Source organism: Rana temporaria, chromosome 1 (genome assembly GCF_905171775.1).
Source record: "Rana temporaria chromosome 1, aRanTem1.1, whole genome shotgun sequence".
NCBI lineage: Eukaryota > Metazoa > Chordata > Amphibia > Anura > Ranidae > Rana > Rana temporaria.
The window spans coordinates 331,214,739-331,233,946 of record NC_053489.1 but is presented as its reverse complement, the minus strand read 5'-3'; the positions used below and the strand labels follow the sequence as shown (position 1 = coordinate 331,233,946).

The 19,208-nt window shown below is 40.9% G+C and overlaps 1 protein-coding gene across 1 annotated transcript in view; it reads right to left on the bottom strand.

The window, feature by feature from the left end:
- GRIN3A (glutamate ionotropic receptor NMDA type subunit 3A) overlaps window positions 1-19,208 on the bottom strand; it is a 463,270-nt gene that overhangs the window by 406,815 nt on the left and 37,247 nt on the right. The window lies entirely within an intron of this gene.

Here is a 19,208-nt window from a genome sequence, read left to right as displayed (position 1 = left end):
CTACAGGTATTGACTGCTGTATGATGGGGCACAATGAGTGCCCATCACCACCCTCTGCACCTGGAGGAAGTGGGAGCACTATAACTTAATAAGTATAAATTATGTTATAACTGATTGTTTGTTAACCCTAAGGAAGCTTATTTTGGCTAAACACGTTGGAAATAACATAATTTTGACCGCTATGAAATGAGGACAAAAAAAGACCATTCGCTATAAAACAGTTTTTTTTTTTTATCATGTCATTTTAAATTATGTGTGGTAATACAATTGAGAGAGTTTTATTTCCTAAAAAAATTGCTGACTTTATCTCTTCCCTTTGAAACTGTATAATCCCTTATTTTGTACAAATCAAAAGTCAGCATTACCCACTTCAGCCCTGAGCATATTTTTCTAAATTGTTGTTCACAACATTTTTTTTTGCTTGAAAATTATAGAATTCCCAAACATTATATATATATATATATATATATATATATATATAATATATTTTTTTCAAACACCCTAGAGAATAAAATGGCGGTCATTGCAATACTTTTTAACAATGTACACACGAACAGTTTGTCCGATGAAAACAGACCGATCGTGTGTGGGCCCCATCAGTGATTTTTCCATTGGTGTTAACAAATAGAACATGTTTAAAAAATTTCCTATCGATAAAAAAACAATAGAAAAATCCAATCATCTGTGTGGAACTCCATCGGAGAAATATCCATGCATGCTCAGAATCAAGTCGACGCATGCTCAGAAGCATTGAACTTCATTTTTTTGGCTCGTTGTAGTGTTTTACTTCACTGCGTTTTGGCACAGTCGGAATTTAGTCTGATAGTGTGTATGCAAGACTGATGACAGTCAGCTTCATCGGATATCCAATGAAAAAATCCATCGGATTAGATTGCATCAGGTATCCGACCATGTGTACAGGGCTTTTGCCACACCGTATTTGCGCAATGGTCTTACAAGCACACCTTTTTTGAAAAAAATACACTTTTTTTAATTAAAAAATAAGACAACAGTAAGGTTAGCCAAATACATGTTTTATATTGTGAAAGATAATGTTATGGTGAGTAAATTGATACCCAACATGTCACGCTTCAAAGTTGCACCCGCTCATGGAATGGTGACAAACTTTTACCCTTAAAAATCTCCATATGTTTACATTTAGAAAATTCTACAGGTTGCAGGTTTTGAGTTACAGAGGAGGTCTAGGGCTATAATTATTGCTCTTGCTCTACAGATCATGGTGATACTGCACATGTGTAGTTCGAACACCCTTTTCATATGTGGCCGCTACTCACATATGCGTTCACTTCTGCGTGCAAACTCGGCGGGACGGGCCGCGTTGACATTTTTTTTTTTACAGGTTATGTTACCTTTTATTTTTTATGTTTACACTGTTCTTTAAAAAAAAATGGTGTCACTTTTATTTCTATTACAGGGAATGTAAACATCCCTTGTAATAGGAGAAAAAGCATGACATGATGACCCCTTAAATATGAGATCTGGGGTCAAAATGGGCGAAAGTAAAGTTTTGACGTCACTTCCGTCCTGAAATGGTATGGAGCCAGGTGGGGCCATCTTCTCTTTACTCAGCTCCATACCACACATGGTAGGGTATGCGATCGCCTCCGCCGGCAGCTTCGGTAAGCAACAGAGTGCAGCAGGAGGGGGGCCCTCTCCCGCCGCAGATAAAAGTGTTCTTGCGGTGAATCTGCCACAGAGACCACTTTTATCTGAAACCGCCCACTGAAGAAGAGGATACTGGGGTTATGGTAGCTAGTTGCTGCCACAACAACGATATCCCTCTTCAAACAGCCAACATATAACGACGGCATGGAAAAAAGGAAAAATTGCGCTAACAAAATGGTAAATCAATTAAGTGAATAAATATGAAGGCAGCAATAGCGTGACCTAACACAAAATACTAAAGAAAAAAGAGAAAATTGCGCCAACCAAGTAATGTGCAATAAAGTCCTTTGTGTATCCACAAATAAATAATCAAGGAAGAAAAAATCGCACAAATATAAGTGCAAAAATAAGTGCAAAAAGGTCCTTAATATATGCACATATGCAACATTAAAGTCCAAAAACGGTGAAATCCAGGACAAACAACACCCAGTGTGTAGATAGTAACATAAACGTGATCCGCCACCACATGGACTGAGGCTTACCAAATGGTAACCAAATAACAGCGTTATTTTAGGTCACAGCAGGATACTCCAGAGTATGGGGAACAGCTTTAAGATGGACCAGGAATGTAACCAGACCACAATTCATAGGAAATCCTCGGCGGGATACAGCAAAATCTAATGTGAAGTACTCCTCCTCCAATCATCTCATACAGCCCAGTCGATAGTAGACATGCAGGGAAGGAGACCGCACATAGGGTAGTAGGTACCAACAATTTTATTAAAAGTATTAAAAAACTACTTACAAGCGTAGAGCAAGTATGAGCATAAAAACAAATGCCGGCCGGCATATAGCAGAAGCCCTTCCTGAACGCGGTGACGTCACTGCACGCCGTCCCAGACGCGTTTCGTCACAAATTGACGTTTTCAATGGGAATAGACTCTGCAGTGAACCACCGCTTTATATAACCAGGCCTCGCTTTGACCGCCAGGAACCGGAAGTAACAGAAACACCATTTTGGAAGTGGGAAACTGTGTGATATAACTATGTGCGAGACCGAAAAGTCCCTAAGGCTAAGACAGGGAGATAATTATACTGGCGAGACTCAAAAATATTACAAGCAAAAATTTACATGCATAATAATAAATAATGAATCTCGATCTGTATAGAATAACGAAACCCAAAATAAAGATAAAATACAGTGTTCGATATATACAAAGGCAATCCGTCCCCCTACAGATCGAAACTGAAACAGCATGCCTTTGAATTAATAGAAAGTAAATGAGCATTACCTCATTACTAAATATACCAATATTAAATAAATTCAATAATCCAACTCAAATGTGGAGTCCATGATAACCACAAACTGCACACTGAGTTGATATAACTGTGTAAAATAAATTAATATAAATTATATAAATATATGTATAACAACATATAAGAATATATATGTGAAAAATTAATATTGGAAACATGATCAGATCAGCCCCCGTTTCCATAAAAATGAATTATAAAAATAATGTGAAAAATTATTTATGTGAAAATTTTATAGTGTAATAAAAATGTATATATATATAAAAAACGATTATGAAAATTTATGAAATTTTACAGTGTAATAAATATATATATATATCAATATATATCCCAGTGTTATAAAAACAAAACTAAATATGATAGAAAAAATTATTTTGTAACAAAAATTATTCCCATCCTGGTGAGATCAAAGTGAGGCTAAAACAGCAATATACATAAATACCATAAAAATTATTATACAAAGGGCACATATAAACCAATAGTATATACCTTAGACTCCAACATAAATAGCATCAGGCGTTATTTATAAACGCATTTACGTCGGTGTCTATATTGAGACCATGGGGTGCATAACATTTGAGACGGTGTATCCAGGCCATTTCAAGCCTGGATATCTCCCTTACCAGAGCACTTCCCCTCCAATTTGGTCTAAATTTATCAATACCCAAGAACAGTGTATTTCTTGGGTCTTTGTTGTGCTTTAAAAGATAGTGCTTAGACACCGAATGTTGTTCAAACCCGGTGAGAATATTTGTGATATGTTCATTCAATCGAACACGTAGTTGTCGCTTGGTGCGGCCCACATATTGTAGGCCGCATGGACATTGTATTAAGTAAACCACTCCTGTGGTCTCACAGGTTATAAAGGGCTTGATGGAATGCTCCTTCCTTGTGACAGTTGACTCAAACGTGGTCGTACGTCTACTCCTACATGAATTAGTTGAACAAACTCTACACCGTCTGCACTGATAAAAACCTGTTAACTGGTTAAAAAAGGTATTCAGACCATTACGCGGGGGATTTAAAATATTCGGTGCAATCTGGTTACGTAAGGAAGGTGCACCTCTAAAAACAACCCTTGGTTTATCTGGCAAAAGACCCTTGAGAACAGGGTCATTTTTCGCCAGATGCCAGTGTTTGCTTAAAAGTTGTTTGATACCTCCATGCTGGATAGAATAATCAGTAATAAAAGGCACACAACCCTGAAATTGGTCACATTCAACCTGAGGTCGCTCCATCAAAAGCTCTTCCCTAGGGACTAGGCTAACAGTCTCCAGAGTCTCCTCCAAAGATTATATATTGTAACCTTTTTCCAAAAACCGACTAGTCAGCACCTTGGCCTGTTCAGAAAACTCAAGAGGATCAGAACAGTTCCTGCGCAGCCTGAGGTACTGGCTTTTTGGAACTGATTTAAGCCACTGGTTGTGATGGCAACTATTTAAAGGGATAAAAGAGTTGCGATCCGTCGCCTTAAAAAAGGTGGAGGTGCTAAACTCATTATCCCTAACACCCACCTTGAGATCCAAATAGTGGACCTCAGTTTGGCTAGCTTCAATTGGATCCCCCTCTGATTGCGGTTCAGATCCAACACGAAGTCCTCCAGCTTGGCGAGTGGGCCGTCCCATAGGAGGAGGATGTCATCAATATACCTTGCCCATAACATGAGCTCCGGCACATTGGCGTCATAGATGACATCCTCCTCCCACTTGGCCATAAACAAATTGGCCAAGCTGGGGGCATATTTAGCCCCCATGGCAAAGCCCGTTTCCTGTTTATAGAACTTCTCCTCGAACCAAAAATAGTTTGAGGAGGTGGCGAACCTTAGAAGTGACATAATCACTGATCAGGATGCGCGTCCACGTGAGGACGTGATGACGCGAGGCGTTCACGGGTGGGGGAGCGAAGAACGATGGGACCGCTAGGAGGAAGGACGGACCGGGGCTGAATGAGAGAGGGAGATAGCAGCTCCCTTACGCTGCCGCTGCACGCGCTGCCCATCGGCTCTTCATTGAACCATCGGACCCGCTTACTTCTGGCGGTGTTGAGGGCTGCGGGCGGCGAAGTATCGCGCCGCGACGCAGCACCGGAAAACGGGCACAGGATGCGGGGTAAGTAGCGGGAGGACGGGACCCGCCGACTGCAGTGGCTCTAGCCGGGACCTTAGCCCACACTGAGGTGAGTGTGTCAAGACAGCGTGCACGCTGAGCCTAGAGGGATATCATCCGCACTCCCCCTCTCAGCTGATCCAGACCCAGAGGTATATTCAATGCTAATAATTAATGTGTGGAAGAAAAATCAGCGTTTAAAAACAGCAACTTAATGCAGGTCTATGGAGAAGAGAGAGGTATTTTTGCTGTGAGAAGTTAAATTAGAACTGCATCAGAACCGCATTGCATGTACGTATGGAAGAAATATTAAGTAGGACACAATTAAATAGAAATATATGGATACCACCGAAAATGAGGGAATTGAGCACGAACACACATAATATAACAAGGAACGTATTTAGAATATGGGACACAATATTTAGACGGGAAAAATGGGAGTATAACTCTCCATTAACCCCATTAGCAGGCACAAATTTTTTTCCACCAGGAAATGGAACACGTTTTGGAAAGCACCTAGGGGAGAAAAAATTAAAAGATATTGTTACACGTGGGAAAATTAAACTAAGACAAGAGATAAAAATAGGGGAAAAGGAACAAAATATGAGTGAATGGGAGTATTTGCAGTTAAAACACTTTGTGAGCACACTACCACAACCAATTAGGGAAGATAAGACACTATACCCAATAGAAAAAATATGCAGCATGGATAAGCCCCTGACACATGGAATATCAAAGGCATATGGGATATTAACAGAACTCGAGACTCAAGACACACTGCCTTTCTTAGAAAAATGGGAAAGCGATATCGGTAAAAAAATTGATAAAACACAAATGATAGGTGCAGTATACAATCATGCAGCGGATATTACCACCATAGAAGCAAACTATAAATGTATGGTGCGATGGCACCTGACCCCATCAAGAATGAGTAAGATTCATCCAAGAAATTCAGAGCTATGCTGGAGAAACTGTAAACAAAAAGGAACAACTCTACATATATGGTGGGACTGCCCGAGAATCCAGGAATATTGGAAAGAAATCTTGAAATATATTGTAGAAATAACAGGGGAGACGATTCTATGTAGCCCGCTGCCCTGTCTGTTTCATGGAACTGAAAAAACAAAAAAACAATATGGAACAACTCTGGTCCCAGTGCTATTAAATGCAGCTAAGGCTCTGATCCCAAAAAATTAGCTACATCCAAAGAGGCCATCAATTAAAGAGTGGATAGAAAGGGTGGAATATATAGAAGAGATGGAGTATCTGGCCTGCAGAGAGACAGGCGAAGAGGACAAATACAGGGTGGTTTGGGAAAAATGGAAAGTATTCAAATCCTCAGAAAAGTTTGCCCAGGGAATGATAGAAGCAGATAGCTGAGAAAGCATAAAGAAGATTACATGGCACACAGATCTGGGGGGGGGGGGGAAAAAAAAAAAAAAAAAAAAAAAAAAAAAAAAGGGGTTGGGACTAATAATGTTATACTAGCAAGGAATGCAGTCAGACTTGTTAAGCGGGGAAAGATTAATTAACAGTTTAAAAATGTTAAACCTGTAATGGCAAAAAAAAAAAAAAAAAAAAAAAAAAAAGGAAAGGAACTTAATCATAAGAAAAGGAAAAAAAAAAAAAAAAAAAAAAAAACCACGAATGATGCGAAGCCGCAAGAGAGACGCTAAGGGCGGGCGAACCGTGAGCTAGCCTCTCCGCTATATGTGAGCAGAGTCTGACGTGAAAAAAAAAAAAAAAGAACCGCATTGCATGGTATGACATGGAACACTTTAATACATTTGATCACATGAGAATAGAAGATCAATAAGGGAATAAGGGAAGCTAACAGGAACCCAGAGATAACCAGCTGTATAAACTATGTGAACTTGTATAAAGAGGTGGATAAGATGTGGTATTATGAATGACTGTTTGCTGCAACACTTTTATACTACTCGATCGGAGGAGACTATTTATTCTGGATGTAAAAAGCCTAAAATAGGTAAAAGCGGGCATATACCATTTGTATCTAAAACTCTAAACTTGCATGTTCTGCTTGGAGCCCGGCCACTCGTATTTCCTGAACTATTTATTTATTTTTGCTTTGTTTTCTTTCCTTCGAGGGGGGGGAACCTATACGCTCCTTTGCCCTTGGGGAACTCTTAGGCACCCCTGGTTTTGGACCCTTAGTTCTCTTGGGTCTCTTCTAAACTCCCTGGATGTTAAACAGCAGGAAAAAGGGAAAGATCCTTGGAGTTATCCTGCCCCCCTCTTTAAAACCTTATTAACGAATGGTAAATAAGGGTTACAAATAATATTGGTAGTAAATTGAGCAGGCAATAACTAAGGAAAAAAGAAGGAGAAAAGGGGAAGGGGTAACAAAGGGGGAGTAACGATATTATCTAAAACAAAAGAAGATTGAGGATAAATAAACCTGCGGGATATATCAAGTAGGAAAATAACATTGAATAAAAGGGGCCCTGGGCTAAAATTTACCCACAAAGGCAGGATATGATCTGTGCAATCCAAAGCGGGGACACTGGAACCAACATTGAATTTGTTTCTCTGAACTGAGGAGACCATATACTTAGGGAGTCCTTGGGTACCCCTTGGCTCCGAAAAGGGGTAATAGCTCACGTTCACCCCGAGAGCATTTTTTATCCCGGGCCTCAAATACCTAGACACTCAGACGATCAGAAGAACCGACTGTCTATATGCCTCTTCTGGACTAAAAAGAGAAGGGAATAGGGGATTAGGAGGAGATAGAACTCGGGGTAAATCAGAAGCTCAGATTTCGTTCTCTCCTAATACCCCCATAGATAGAGGAGTATAGGGAGACTCCCTTATCCTCTCTACCTTATTCTTCCCCTTTGTGCACACAAATATTGGATATATTAGTACACCTATAAGCGTTGTTCAAATTATCAGAACAGCCGAAATAATATTAGTTGGGTAGGAGCCCAAAAGGGGGTAGAGGGGGAGAAAATAAAACAAAAAGAGTAAATCCCTTCAAAAAAAAAAAAAAAAAAAAAAAAAACCCTCTGGCCCAACCCAGGATAGCACTTGTTATCGGTTTCTCCCTGTATATATTGATTTCTATACCAATTGGGGAAACAAGAGGTCAAGCTGGGGAAGAGAATCAGAAAGAAGGAGACTAACATGAGTAGAATGACGAGTAGATCAACAAAGGGGGGACCCCCAACTACTCCAAGTAACACAACAGCAACAAGCTCAATAAGGCCATTTGTAACTAGAGGGGAAAGTCCGCGTGTTCCTGGAGCCCAGGGAGTAACAAAGCAACAACAAGTGAATAAAGTAAAAAAGGTAGAAAATAAGAAACCCCAAAGTGATAATTCTAGAGAAACATCTATAGAACTAAGAGAGGAGGGGCCCACTGGAAATGTATTAGAAAGCAGCAGGATGGAAGAACGAAGCACGGACACTCAGTCTCCCTCAAAGGGAGAAATGGCGGAGATGCTGTTGAGATTGGAAAATGTGATAAAAAGTGAAATACAGAACTTAAGGACCGATTTTGGTCACATGCTCTCCAGATTAGAAACAGTAGAGGAACAAATAGAGAAACAAGAGCAGGAATTAAATACACTAAAAACCCAGATGGATCAGATTCAACTGCAACAGAGACATATTCTCTATAAATTGGAGGATCAGGAAAATAGAAGCCGGAGACAAAACTTAAGGATAAGGTTCATACCGGAGAAGAGGGGCGAGGACCTCAGGACAATAACACAGACGATATTTAATCCACTACTGGAAAGAACAATAGACAATCCAATTAGGATCGAAAGGGTACATCGAGTGGGAAATCCGAAAAGAGTGACCACCGAGCGATCAAGAGATGTCATAATAAGGTTCGGATTCTATGAAGACAAAGAAGCAATTTGGAAGAGGCTGAGGGGACAACCCCCGATAGTGTTCGAAGGGACGGAGCTGCAGATATTCACCGACGTGGCCCCAGAAACCCTGGCAAGGAGATGGTTGTTAAAACCTCTCTTAAAACAGATGATTGATCTGAATATTAAGTATAATTGGGGTTTTCCCGCTTGCCTAATTGGAACAAAAGAGGGGAGATCTGCGACACTAAGATTTCCCGAAGACCTAAATGAATTTTGTAGGAAATTGGATATTCAGGTTCCTAACCTACCAGGCTGGGAGTAGGGGGGGGGTGGGGGTAGGAGGAGGAGGAGGGGAGGAAAATGGAAACTCCCCCCCCATCCTCACTCCCTCAGCTCTCTCTCTAGTTGCACCTTTCTCCTTTTTTTTTTTTTTTTTTTCCTATCGCTTTTCGTTTTTTTTTCTTTTCTGGGCTAGGTTGGAGGTCCTTTTTGTGTCTCTCCTCTGAATTCGGGCTTGGTCCCCTCCCCCCCCCCTCCTGGCTGGAAAACCGGAGGGGGGGAGGTGGTCCCAGACCCCACCTGGAATGATCTGAACCATGACATGGAAGATGGTTCAGAGGTCTTTAATAGACCAGATAGGGGGGGTAGGAGGGAGGAGGGAGGGAAGGAGGGAGGGTTGGGTGGGTTGGGGGGAGGGGACGGGAGGGAGGGGGGAGAGTTGGGGGGGTTGGGGGGAGGGGGGAGGGAGGGGAAGCAGGGAGGGAAAAAACCCTATCTCACCAAAACAATCAGAAGAGATCGTAACCCGAAGAAAGGAAAATAAAGATGCCAGTGATTAAATGTTTGTCCTATAATGTAAAAGGCCTTAACAGCCCAACTAAGAGACATAAGATATTAAAGGAGCTGAAAAGGTATAGGACAGACATTGCCTTCTTACAAGAAACCCATCTTACATTGGAGTCAAATACAAAGATTTACTCCCCCGACTTTCCCAGATGGTACTATGGAGATACCATCTCCAAAAGAGCCAGAGGGATAGCAATCGGGATAGCGAAGGGGACTAGGTTTGTACTAACGGACAGAATGACAGACCCGGAAGGGAGATTCCTCTTTTTAAGGGGAAACCTGGAGGGGGAAGAATACACCCTTGTAAATATATATGCCCCAAATACCTCCCCGATGAAATACCTGCTGGGAATTCTAGGGAAATTAAAAGATTATAGGAGGGGAAAGTTAATATTGGGAGGAGACTTAAATTTTTGTATGGACCCGAAAGTAGATAAGACGCACCAGACATCAGAAACCCAAGACAAACAACTAAGAAAGGTTAAGGAAAGTTTATATAGAAATCAACTAGTGGATACATGGAGAATCTTTAACCCAAGCCAACGAGATTATACGTTTTATTCCCCGGTTCATGGGAGCTACTCTCGGATTGACCACATACTGGTAGACCATAGAATACTGGAAATGGTGGTCGAGACAAGGATAGAAACCATGACAATTTCGGATCATGCCCCCATTAGCATATCCATAAAAATCTCAGGGAACCAAAAGCCCTATCAAAACTGGAGACTTAATGAGGATCTAATAATCAAAGAGAAAGGTTTTCTGAGGGTTAAAAAAGAATTAGAAGAGTATTTTAAAATAAACGAGATAGATGGAATCTCTAAAGCAACCCTATGGGATGCCCATAAGGTGGTGATAAGAGGGATCCTGATCTCTGAAGGAGCAAGGAGGAAGAAAGAGGAGAGTAGTAAAAGAGAAAAACTAATGGGGGAGATCTTTAATCTTGAACAGAAACATAAGAAAATGGGAAAACAACCAAACCTATATCTAAACCTAATAAATAAGCGAAATGAACTTAAAGAACTATTAGATCAGGACGCAAAAAGGGAACTTAACTTAATAGCAAGGGAAAGATACAGGTGGGGGAATAAAACAAGCAAACATCTAGCTCGGATGGTACAGAAAAAGAAATCAAGGAACTATATAGACAAAATTAAAAACGAAAAAGGCGAGGTCTTACATACAACAAAAGATATTGCAGAAACATTTAGATTATATTATGAAAAACTATACTCAGTAGAACAAAAGAACTGGCAAAAAGGGGAAAAAGAAAATAAGATCTCTACATTTCTAAAGGAAGCAGGAATATCGAAAATTGGACAAATGGAGGCAGGAGAGATGGACAGGCCTATTACAGAAAATGAAATTAAACTAGCACTAACAAGTACAGAGGCCGGTAAAAGCCCGGGCCCTGACGGCTTCACTGTGATGTATTACAAAAAATACAAGGAGATCCTTCTCCCGAAATTATGCCAGTATTTTAATGGCCTTGGAAGAGAGTATAAATTAAGTAAAGAAGCATCAGAGGCAACCATTACGGTTATTCCAAAGGAAGGTAAAGACACGGGAAGCTGCTCAGGGTACAGGCCGATATCTCTTCTGAACACTGATATAAAATTATACGCAAAGGTACTGGCCGGAAGAGTCAGACAGGAAATGACAAAATTGGTACACCCGGACCAAACGGGCTTTGTTCAAGGTAGAGAGGGAAGAGACAATGGAGTAAAAACACTCCTGATACTCCGGGGAATTAGGGCGGCAGGATCCCCAGGTCTACTTATGTCGATCGATGCAGAAAAAGCGTTCGACAGAGTAGACTGGGGATTTATGTTGCTTACCCTGAAGGACATGGGGTTTGGACAGAGAATGATAGACTGGATTGCAGCACTCTATGTGTCTCCCACGGCCAAAATAAAGATAAATGGCAGTTTATCTCAAACTTTTTCAATGAAAAATGGTACAAGGCAGGGGTGCCCTCTGTCGCCGCTCCTGTTTGTGCTCTCATTGGAGCCTCTTCTGGCCAGGATCCGGAACTGCCAAGAAATAAAAGGGGTTAAAATAGGAGAGGAGGAATACAAACTCTCTGCTTTTGCAGATGACGTCCTCTTCTATTTGGATGAACCCAAAACATCAATCCCAAGCCTATTAAAACTATGCAGAGAGTACGGGGAAATTACGAACTTCAAAATAAACCTCACCAAAACGGAGATTATGAGTATAAATATAAGTAAATTAGAAGAGCAATCCTTGAAAGTGAAGTACCATTTCGCCTGGGTTAAAGAACTTAAATACCTAGGGATATTGTTAGCAAATTCTACTAAAAAAATGTATAAAATAAACTTCATCCCCCTATTAAATGAAATTAAGATAGAAACAAAAAGAGTGGAAAATAGAGCAATATCATGGATTGGACGAATCAACTACTGCAAAATGGTGATTATACCCAAAATCTTATATAAATTTCAGATGATTCCCATAGCCCTCCCGAGAACATTATTTTCTGTATTAAAAAAAGAAATTATGAACTATATATGGAAAAATAAGAAACATAGGATATCACTCCAGACCCTAAAACAACCAAAAAAAAGGGAGGATTAGCGGTACCGGATATTAAAGGGTACTATGACGCAGTGGTAATAACAAGGGTGGTGGAGTGGGCCAGAGCCAACAAAGAAAAAAGGTGGGTAATTTTAGAAAATGAATTAGCACAGGCGAGGTTGGATAAGATAATTTGGAACCCTCCCCAATTTAGGACACTAGATAAAAACGCACACGAAATAACAAAAAATGCACTTAAAATATGGGATAAGATATATAAAAAAACTCAAAAAGAATATAATTCACCTTTAATAGCACTAAAAAATAACGATTATTTTGCACCAGGTAAAACACAAGTGGGGGGTAATTGGATTAAACAGGACACCGTACAATTAAGGGATATAATGAAGGACGGTCACATAATAACACTACAAGAGTTAAAATTTAAAAATAATTTAATGGAAATCAATGAATGGAGGTACCAGCAGCTTAAACATTTTATTCAGGATCTCCCAGGACCATTGAGACTGGGAGACCAGTTAACAGAATTAGAAAAAATATGTTCCACGGAAAGATCAAAAGGAACTACCTCAAAGTTATATAGGATTCTATTGAAGATGGATGGGCAGAATGTACCCCCATTCATTAGAAAATGGGAAAGGGAACTGGGAACACAGCAGGATGGGGGCACAATAGATAAAATGTTGGCTCTGACGCACTCTTCAGCGGTTGATAGCCGTACTGCGGAGATGTGTTTTAAATGCATATCCGGATGGTACATGACTCCGGACAAGCTAAAAAAGTATAAAGAAGAGCAGACAGGAGAGTGCTGGAGGGGATGTAAAACATCAGGAAATATGGCACACCTCTGGTGGGGATGCCCTAAGATTAAGAGGTATTGGGAACAAATTTTGGCCTGTGTGGAAGAGATCACGGGGAAAAAGATCAAGATGGACCCATGGGTCATCCTATTCCACGGGGGGGATGAAGGTATAAGGAGTTACAGGAAAACGCTTGTACCGCATCTACTCAATGCCGCTAAGAGACTTATTCCAAGGAAGTGGCAGGAGGTGGAGTGCCCTTTAATCTGGGAGTGGATAGATGCGGTTGAAGAAACGTACAAAATGGAAGAACTAAAAGAGGCTATAGAGGGTAACAACATCCTACAAATCACGAAATGGGATAAATGGAGGACTTTTAAGAAATCGTGGAGTTACGCAGAAAAATTAAGGGTAGACACTTAAAAAGATATACCAGAAGAAAACTGGAGAGAACTAGAGATATAGGAGATTGTTTTAGGTGAGATAGGGGGGGAGGGGAGGGATGGTCTAGGGGGGGGGGGGATAATTGAAATCACAATTACTTTGCGCCTCTTAAGCATGAGGAATGATATTAAATAAATAATTAAAATAATATATACTTATAAAAAAAAAAAAAAAGAAAATTTTCACACAAAAGAAGCGACACTTATGATGCAAAACCAATATAGAGATGCAATGGGCTGGTACGCAGAACATGAGCATATAACGTACACTCTATGAGGTTGAGTCTGAAGTGAAACAAAAAAAAAAAAAGAAGTGACATAATAAACTCTACCTGTTTGGCAGGGAGGCCAGAGTCTCGAGATAAATAAAAGAGAACAGCCTGTAAACCCAATTCATGGGGAATAATGCTATATAGAGAAGTCACGTCTATCGTGACCAGCCACATGCCTTTTTTATAACGACGGCAGGCAGTCCGTAAGTGGTTAAGGTCCACCTATGTGCTGCATGCTGGTGTGAAGAGAACGGTCTTCTCCAGACGAAACTTTGTTTTATGCTTTGGATAGAGAGGGGTCCGCCTGTCAGTTTTGTCGGCGGACCTAAACAGCCGCTCCATGCAAGCCTATGGAGTGCCGGATGTCAGAGGTGAAATGTCCACTGACATCCAAACCGATTCGATCCGATCTGCTAAAATCAGACATATGGCGATACATCGCCATCCGTCCATGGTGGATCGGATGAGATCTGATGAAACTGGACATGCTGTCTGTTTTCATCAGATCTCTCCATAGGAGACAGCGGCGCTCGACAAGCCCCTCCCTGCCCAGTGAGCAGAGAGGGACCTGTCATCCGCCAGCTCAGCAGAGAGCAGCGGAGAGATCTCCCGCTGAGCTGGCGGACTCCGTAGTGACGGAGTCCACCTCGTCTGAATGAAGCCTTATCCTCTGTTTGTACTTGTGACCATTGTCACTTAAAAGGAAACTGAGTATACATACATTTTTTTAAAGATGTCTGCAAAGCAAGAGGTAAGAGGATATCTTTCATGTAGACAAATGCTCTGGTAACAACTGTCCAATAAGGAAATTCACCTCACTTTGGTAAATTTTCTGTAACTTCCTGTTGCATCATTGGACACACATTGAACAAAATCTCTATTCAAAACTAAAAAAAAGTCTTGCTTATGCATACACTTTTAAGTTGAACTCAAGGTGAATCTAAAATATACAAACTGATGCAGCTGTAGGATGTATAATTAATAAATATGTTACGGCAAAATTTCATATTCCTGATATGTGTTTGTTGTACTGTGCTAAAATGTATTCTGTTCTCTTTGTATTGCTTTCCTTTGTACAGCATACCTGGTATTCCTGCCAGTGTCCCGCTTTCCTATTTCCTATTGCTCAGAGTGGTCAGTTTTCTGCCTATCCTACAATGACCAGACCTATGCTGACCTGCTCCCCCCGAACATATATTCACTGGGTATAGCAGTGTACTGCTATTTCTCCATCCATAGCTCTTTAAAGTCCTGTACACACGATTGATTTGTCCGATGAAAACAGACCAGTGGACTGTTTTCATCGGACAAACCGATCATGTGTGGGCCCCATCGTTTTGTTTTGCATCGGTGAAAAAAATAGAACATGTTTTAAATTTTTCCTATGGATAAAAAACCGATAGAAAAAAACAATTGTCTGTGTGAAAGTCCATCGGTCAAAAATCCACACATGCTCAGAATCAAGTCGACGCATGCTCGAAAGCATTGAACTTCATTTTTCTCAGCACATCGGATTAAATTCCATCAGATATGCGATCGTATGTACGAGGCATAACCCCTTATACAGCTGAGAACAAAGATTATGTAATCACCTATATAAAAAAGATATTTATATTGTTTACATTACACAAAGGTTTTGCCTTTCATATATTTTTTAAACTGAATGAGTTGTTTTAAAAGGTAAGGTTTCACATACTTTAAAAATATGTCTTTTAAGTGCTTGAATTTGACTTAATAAAGCCGCTCATAATCCACAGTGAAACCAAGCTCAGACTGAGAGAGAAGGAGGCAGCACAAGGACATTGTCCACCACACTATCGCAGTCCCATTATAAGTTGCTGATCATCGAGACTACAAACAATTAAAATAAAAATTCCAGTCTATATACCATAGTTTGTAGATGCTATAACCTTCACACAAACCAATCAATATACACTTATTGGGATTTTTTTTAGACATGTAGCAGAATACATTTTGCCAAAAAATGTATTAAGATATTTGATTTTTTATGAGATATGTTTTATAGCAGAAAGTAAAAAAAAATATATATTTTTTTAAATTGTCAATCCTTTTTCATTTATATAATAAAAAGTAAAATACCTGGAGGTGATCAAATGCCACCAAAAGAAAGTTCTATTTGTGTAAAAAAGTTATATCAATTTTATCTGGGTACTTACTGTATGACTGGGGAATTGTCAGATAAAGTAGTGCAGTGCCAAATACCAAAAATGGCTTGGTCATAAAGGGGGTAAAATCTTCTGAAGGGCAAGTGGTTAAATAAAGAAAACTAACCACAAATTACTCTCAGACAAAAAAAAAAAAAAAAAACATTTTTTGCCAAATTATGCTAAAGCACCTCAATAAGTTTAATTAACAGTTTCTGATTTGGTGAAATTCCAATGACAGTGAAATCAATAATTTGGCATCAAAATATATTTTAACAAAATCACCTTGGTAGTGGTTATGACTTCCATACATACAGCAGTGGTCTTTATTTGCAGCCTACCCCTTAATTGACTTGTGTGCTGGCTCTGGGGCTACTAAAAATACATACAAAGTAAAACACTTACAATTTAATTTTTCTACACATTTTATCTATTGCCATTCACACAAAACTTAGGCTGTAAGCATGGGCTAGCACAAAGGTACCTTAAATAACAACTCAACACACAAGTATGATCCAACATATTTATTAAATGAAAAATATATGGCCACGGTGTTACCCATAGGGGGGGGGGGTTACATTAATTTAAATAAATAAATAATTAATAATACACATTTCAAAGGGAATAACCTGATGTCCATCCAGCCAAAGCTGGACGACTAATCCCCCATTTCGGACAACAACGTGACTTGAGAATAGGGAGGGAGGGTGGGCGATGCTGGCTGACAGGACGGGCTGAGGAGACCGCCGCGCTGGGGCCCTTTTATAGCCTCCTACAGCGCGGGTTTCTCCCGCCCGATTCGACCAATCGGCGGATCCGCTTCTCCACCAATCACGCGCTGTTGCTGCCCAGCATCCGCACGGCACCTGTAACGAAAGGACACAGCAGGAGAGACTGCACAGAGGTGCTTCTCGTCCTTTGGGCCAGCCCATGTTGGTCCAGCATATTGCTGGGACCTTTCATGGGCTAGCACAAAGGTACCTTAAATAACAACTCAACACACAAGTATGATCCAACATATTTATTAAATGGAAAATATATGGCCACGGTGTTACCCATAGGGGGGGTTAAATTAATTTAAATAAATAAATAATTAATAATACATATTTCAAAGGGAATAACCTGATGTCCATCCAGCCAAAGCTGGACGACTAATCCCCACCGGCCGGCGCCGGCAGAGCAACTGCCGGCTGAGGCCCCCCCACCACCGTGGCTGCTTCTATCAGGTTCTGCAAACCCATATTGAAAATGTCGATGCCAATGGGCAACAAATGGACTCTATCCCTGCGAAAAAGGCCTGGGATAAAACCTTCCAATTCCGAGTGGCGGAACGACACTCCGCCAGAAGAAATTAGGAAACTGTGGATGGTCCTATTAAGTCTCCTCCAAATTCTGTCCAAATAAAACAGACTACTCTGAGGGGACCACAGAATTCTTGGGATCATTTCAGAAAAGGCCAACACAGAACCTGGAAACATGAGACCTATCGTATGCAAATCTCTCTTTATTTCACATAGTAGATCCCAAGTGCCCAATTTACCTAAATCGTTACCACCTACATGTAAAACCAGAATCTGAGGTGAGGGCCATATGGCCGACAAATGCACCAAATGTTCCTTCACATTACGCCACCTCAAACCCCTAACACCTGACCATAGTAAAGTAAAAAATGAGGAGTCTAGACCTAGGTTAGTGGAGTAGGGCCTCGATTCGGCATGCTTGGCGGCCCAGAAAACATAAGAGTGGCCCACTATCCATACCACCTTCTTGACTTGCTCTGAAAGAAAAATTATAAAATTAGTAGCTCGGGACGAACATATAACTTGTACCTAGAACTATTCCAACGCCCCACATACTTTAACCTGTCCTCTAAAAAACCCAAGGCGTTAGCTATCGTGGCTGCCCCTATCCTAAAGGAATGTGACGAAAAACGAAATCCTGACAAATTCAAAAGTCTCAAACAAGCAGAAAAACGGCCGAAAACTGGTACCTGGTAAGAGGGGATAAATCATTGTGAACAAAAAACGAGTCAGGATGAGTAGGCCTTACCGCCAAATACCTTTCGACTTGGGTGACCGGGCATAAGGAATCGTTAGGTGAACAAGAAAGAGAAAACCAACAACCTTTACCCACTGGCATAGATTTGGACCTACAAAGAAAAATAAAAAGACAGCCATCCTGTACACGGATATGATTGAACCTAAGAAAAGATGAGGAAGACTTGTTAGCTGCTGTGAATTCTCCTACCCTGAGAGCTCCGAAAAAGGCAACTGAAAAAACAGCTTTAAACAGCAGAACTTCAAAACCAGATGAACATACCTCGTGAAGCGAACCCAGGAGGTCCAATAACAGTTCGACCGAAATGGGACGCCTGCCGTCACTTAAAGGCCTGGACCTCCTAAAACCCTTCAAAACTTGAGTCACTTGAAAGAAAGAAGTCAAGGCTGGTAGACCTGAAAATTTCAAAAAGAATGACACCCCCGCAAGGATCTTGCTCACTGACGCCGGGGATAACCGTGCCTGAATCAAATTGGATAGAAAAGATAAAGCTAATAACGGAGTGACACTAAAAGGATCCGACCCCACATTCTGGCAAAAAGAAAACCATCTGGACCAAGATAACTTATAGTCCGACCATGTCTTACTTGAAACTGAATTGCGTAGGTTAAGGGGGCAAGGGGTCCCCTGTTGATCTGCCGACGGAGCCAGGTCCCGGAACTTTGCGAACTGTAGGCGAGACAAAGCATCGACAATATTGTTATGAATTCCAGCAAACGCAGCAGCTTAACAACCGGCTCAGATCTAGAAGATAAAGCATTAATAGCGAACAGGACCCCTTTATTGTCCGTATGGACCATGATTCTCTTATTCTCAAAGAATTCTTTCCAGATTACTACCGAGACTACCACTGGAAATAATTCCAGGAGGACCAGGTTTTGCAAGATGTCCTCCTGCAACCATTCCTGATGCCAAACACCAGCGCACCAATGCCCATTAAGGAAGGCCCCAAAGCCTACCGAGCCGGCTGCATCCGTAAAGAAATTCATCTGACTACTCACTACAAACTCCTGTTGCCACACTGTGGAACCGTTAAAATTGGTCAAAAAGGCATCCCAGATCTTAAGATCCTCCCTAACCCCTTTTGACAACCGGACATGTGCCCGCGGGTTAGTAAGGCCTTTAATGGCCAAGGAGAAACTACGTGAGAACACCCTAGCCATTGGGATGACCCGGGC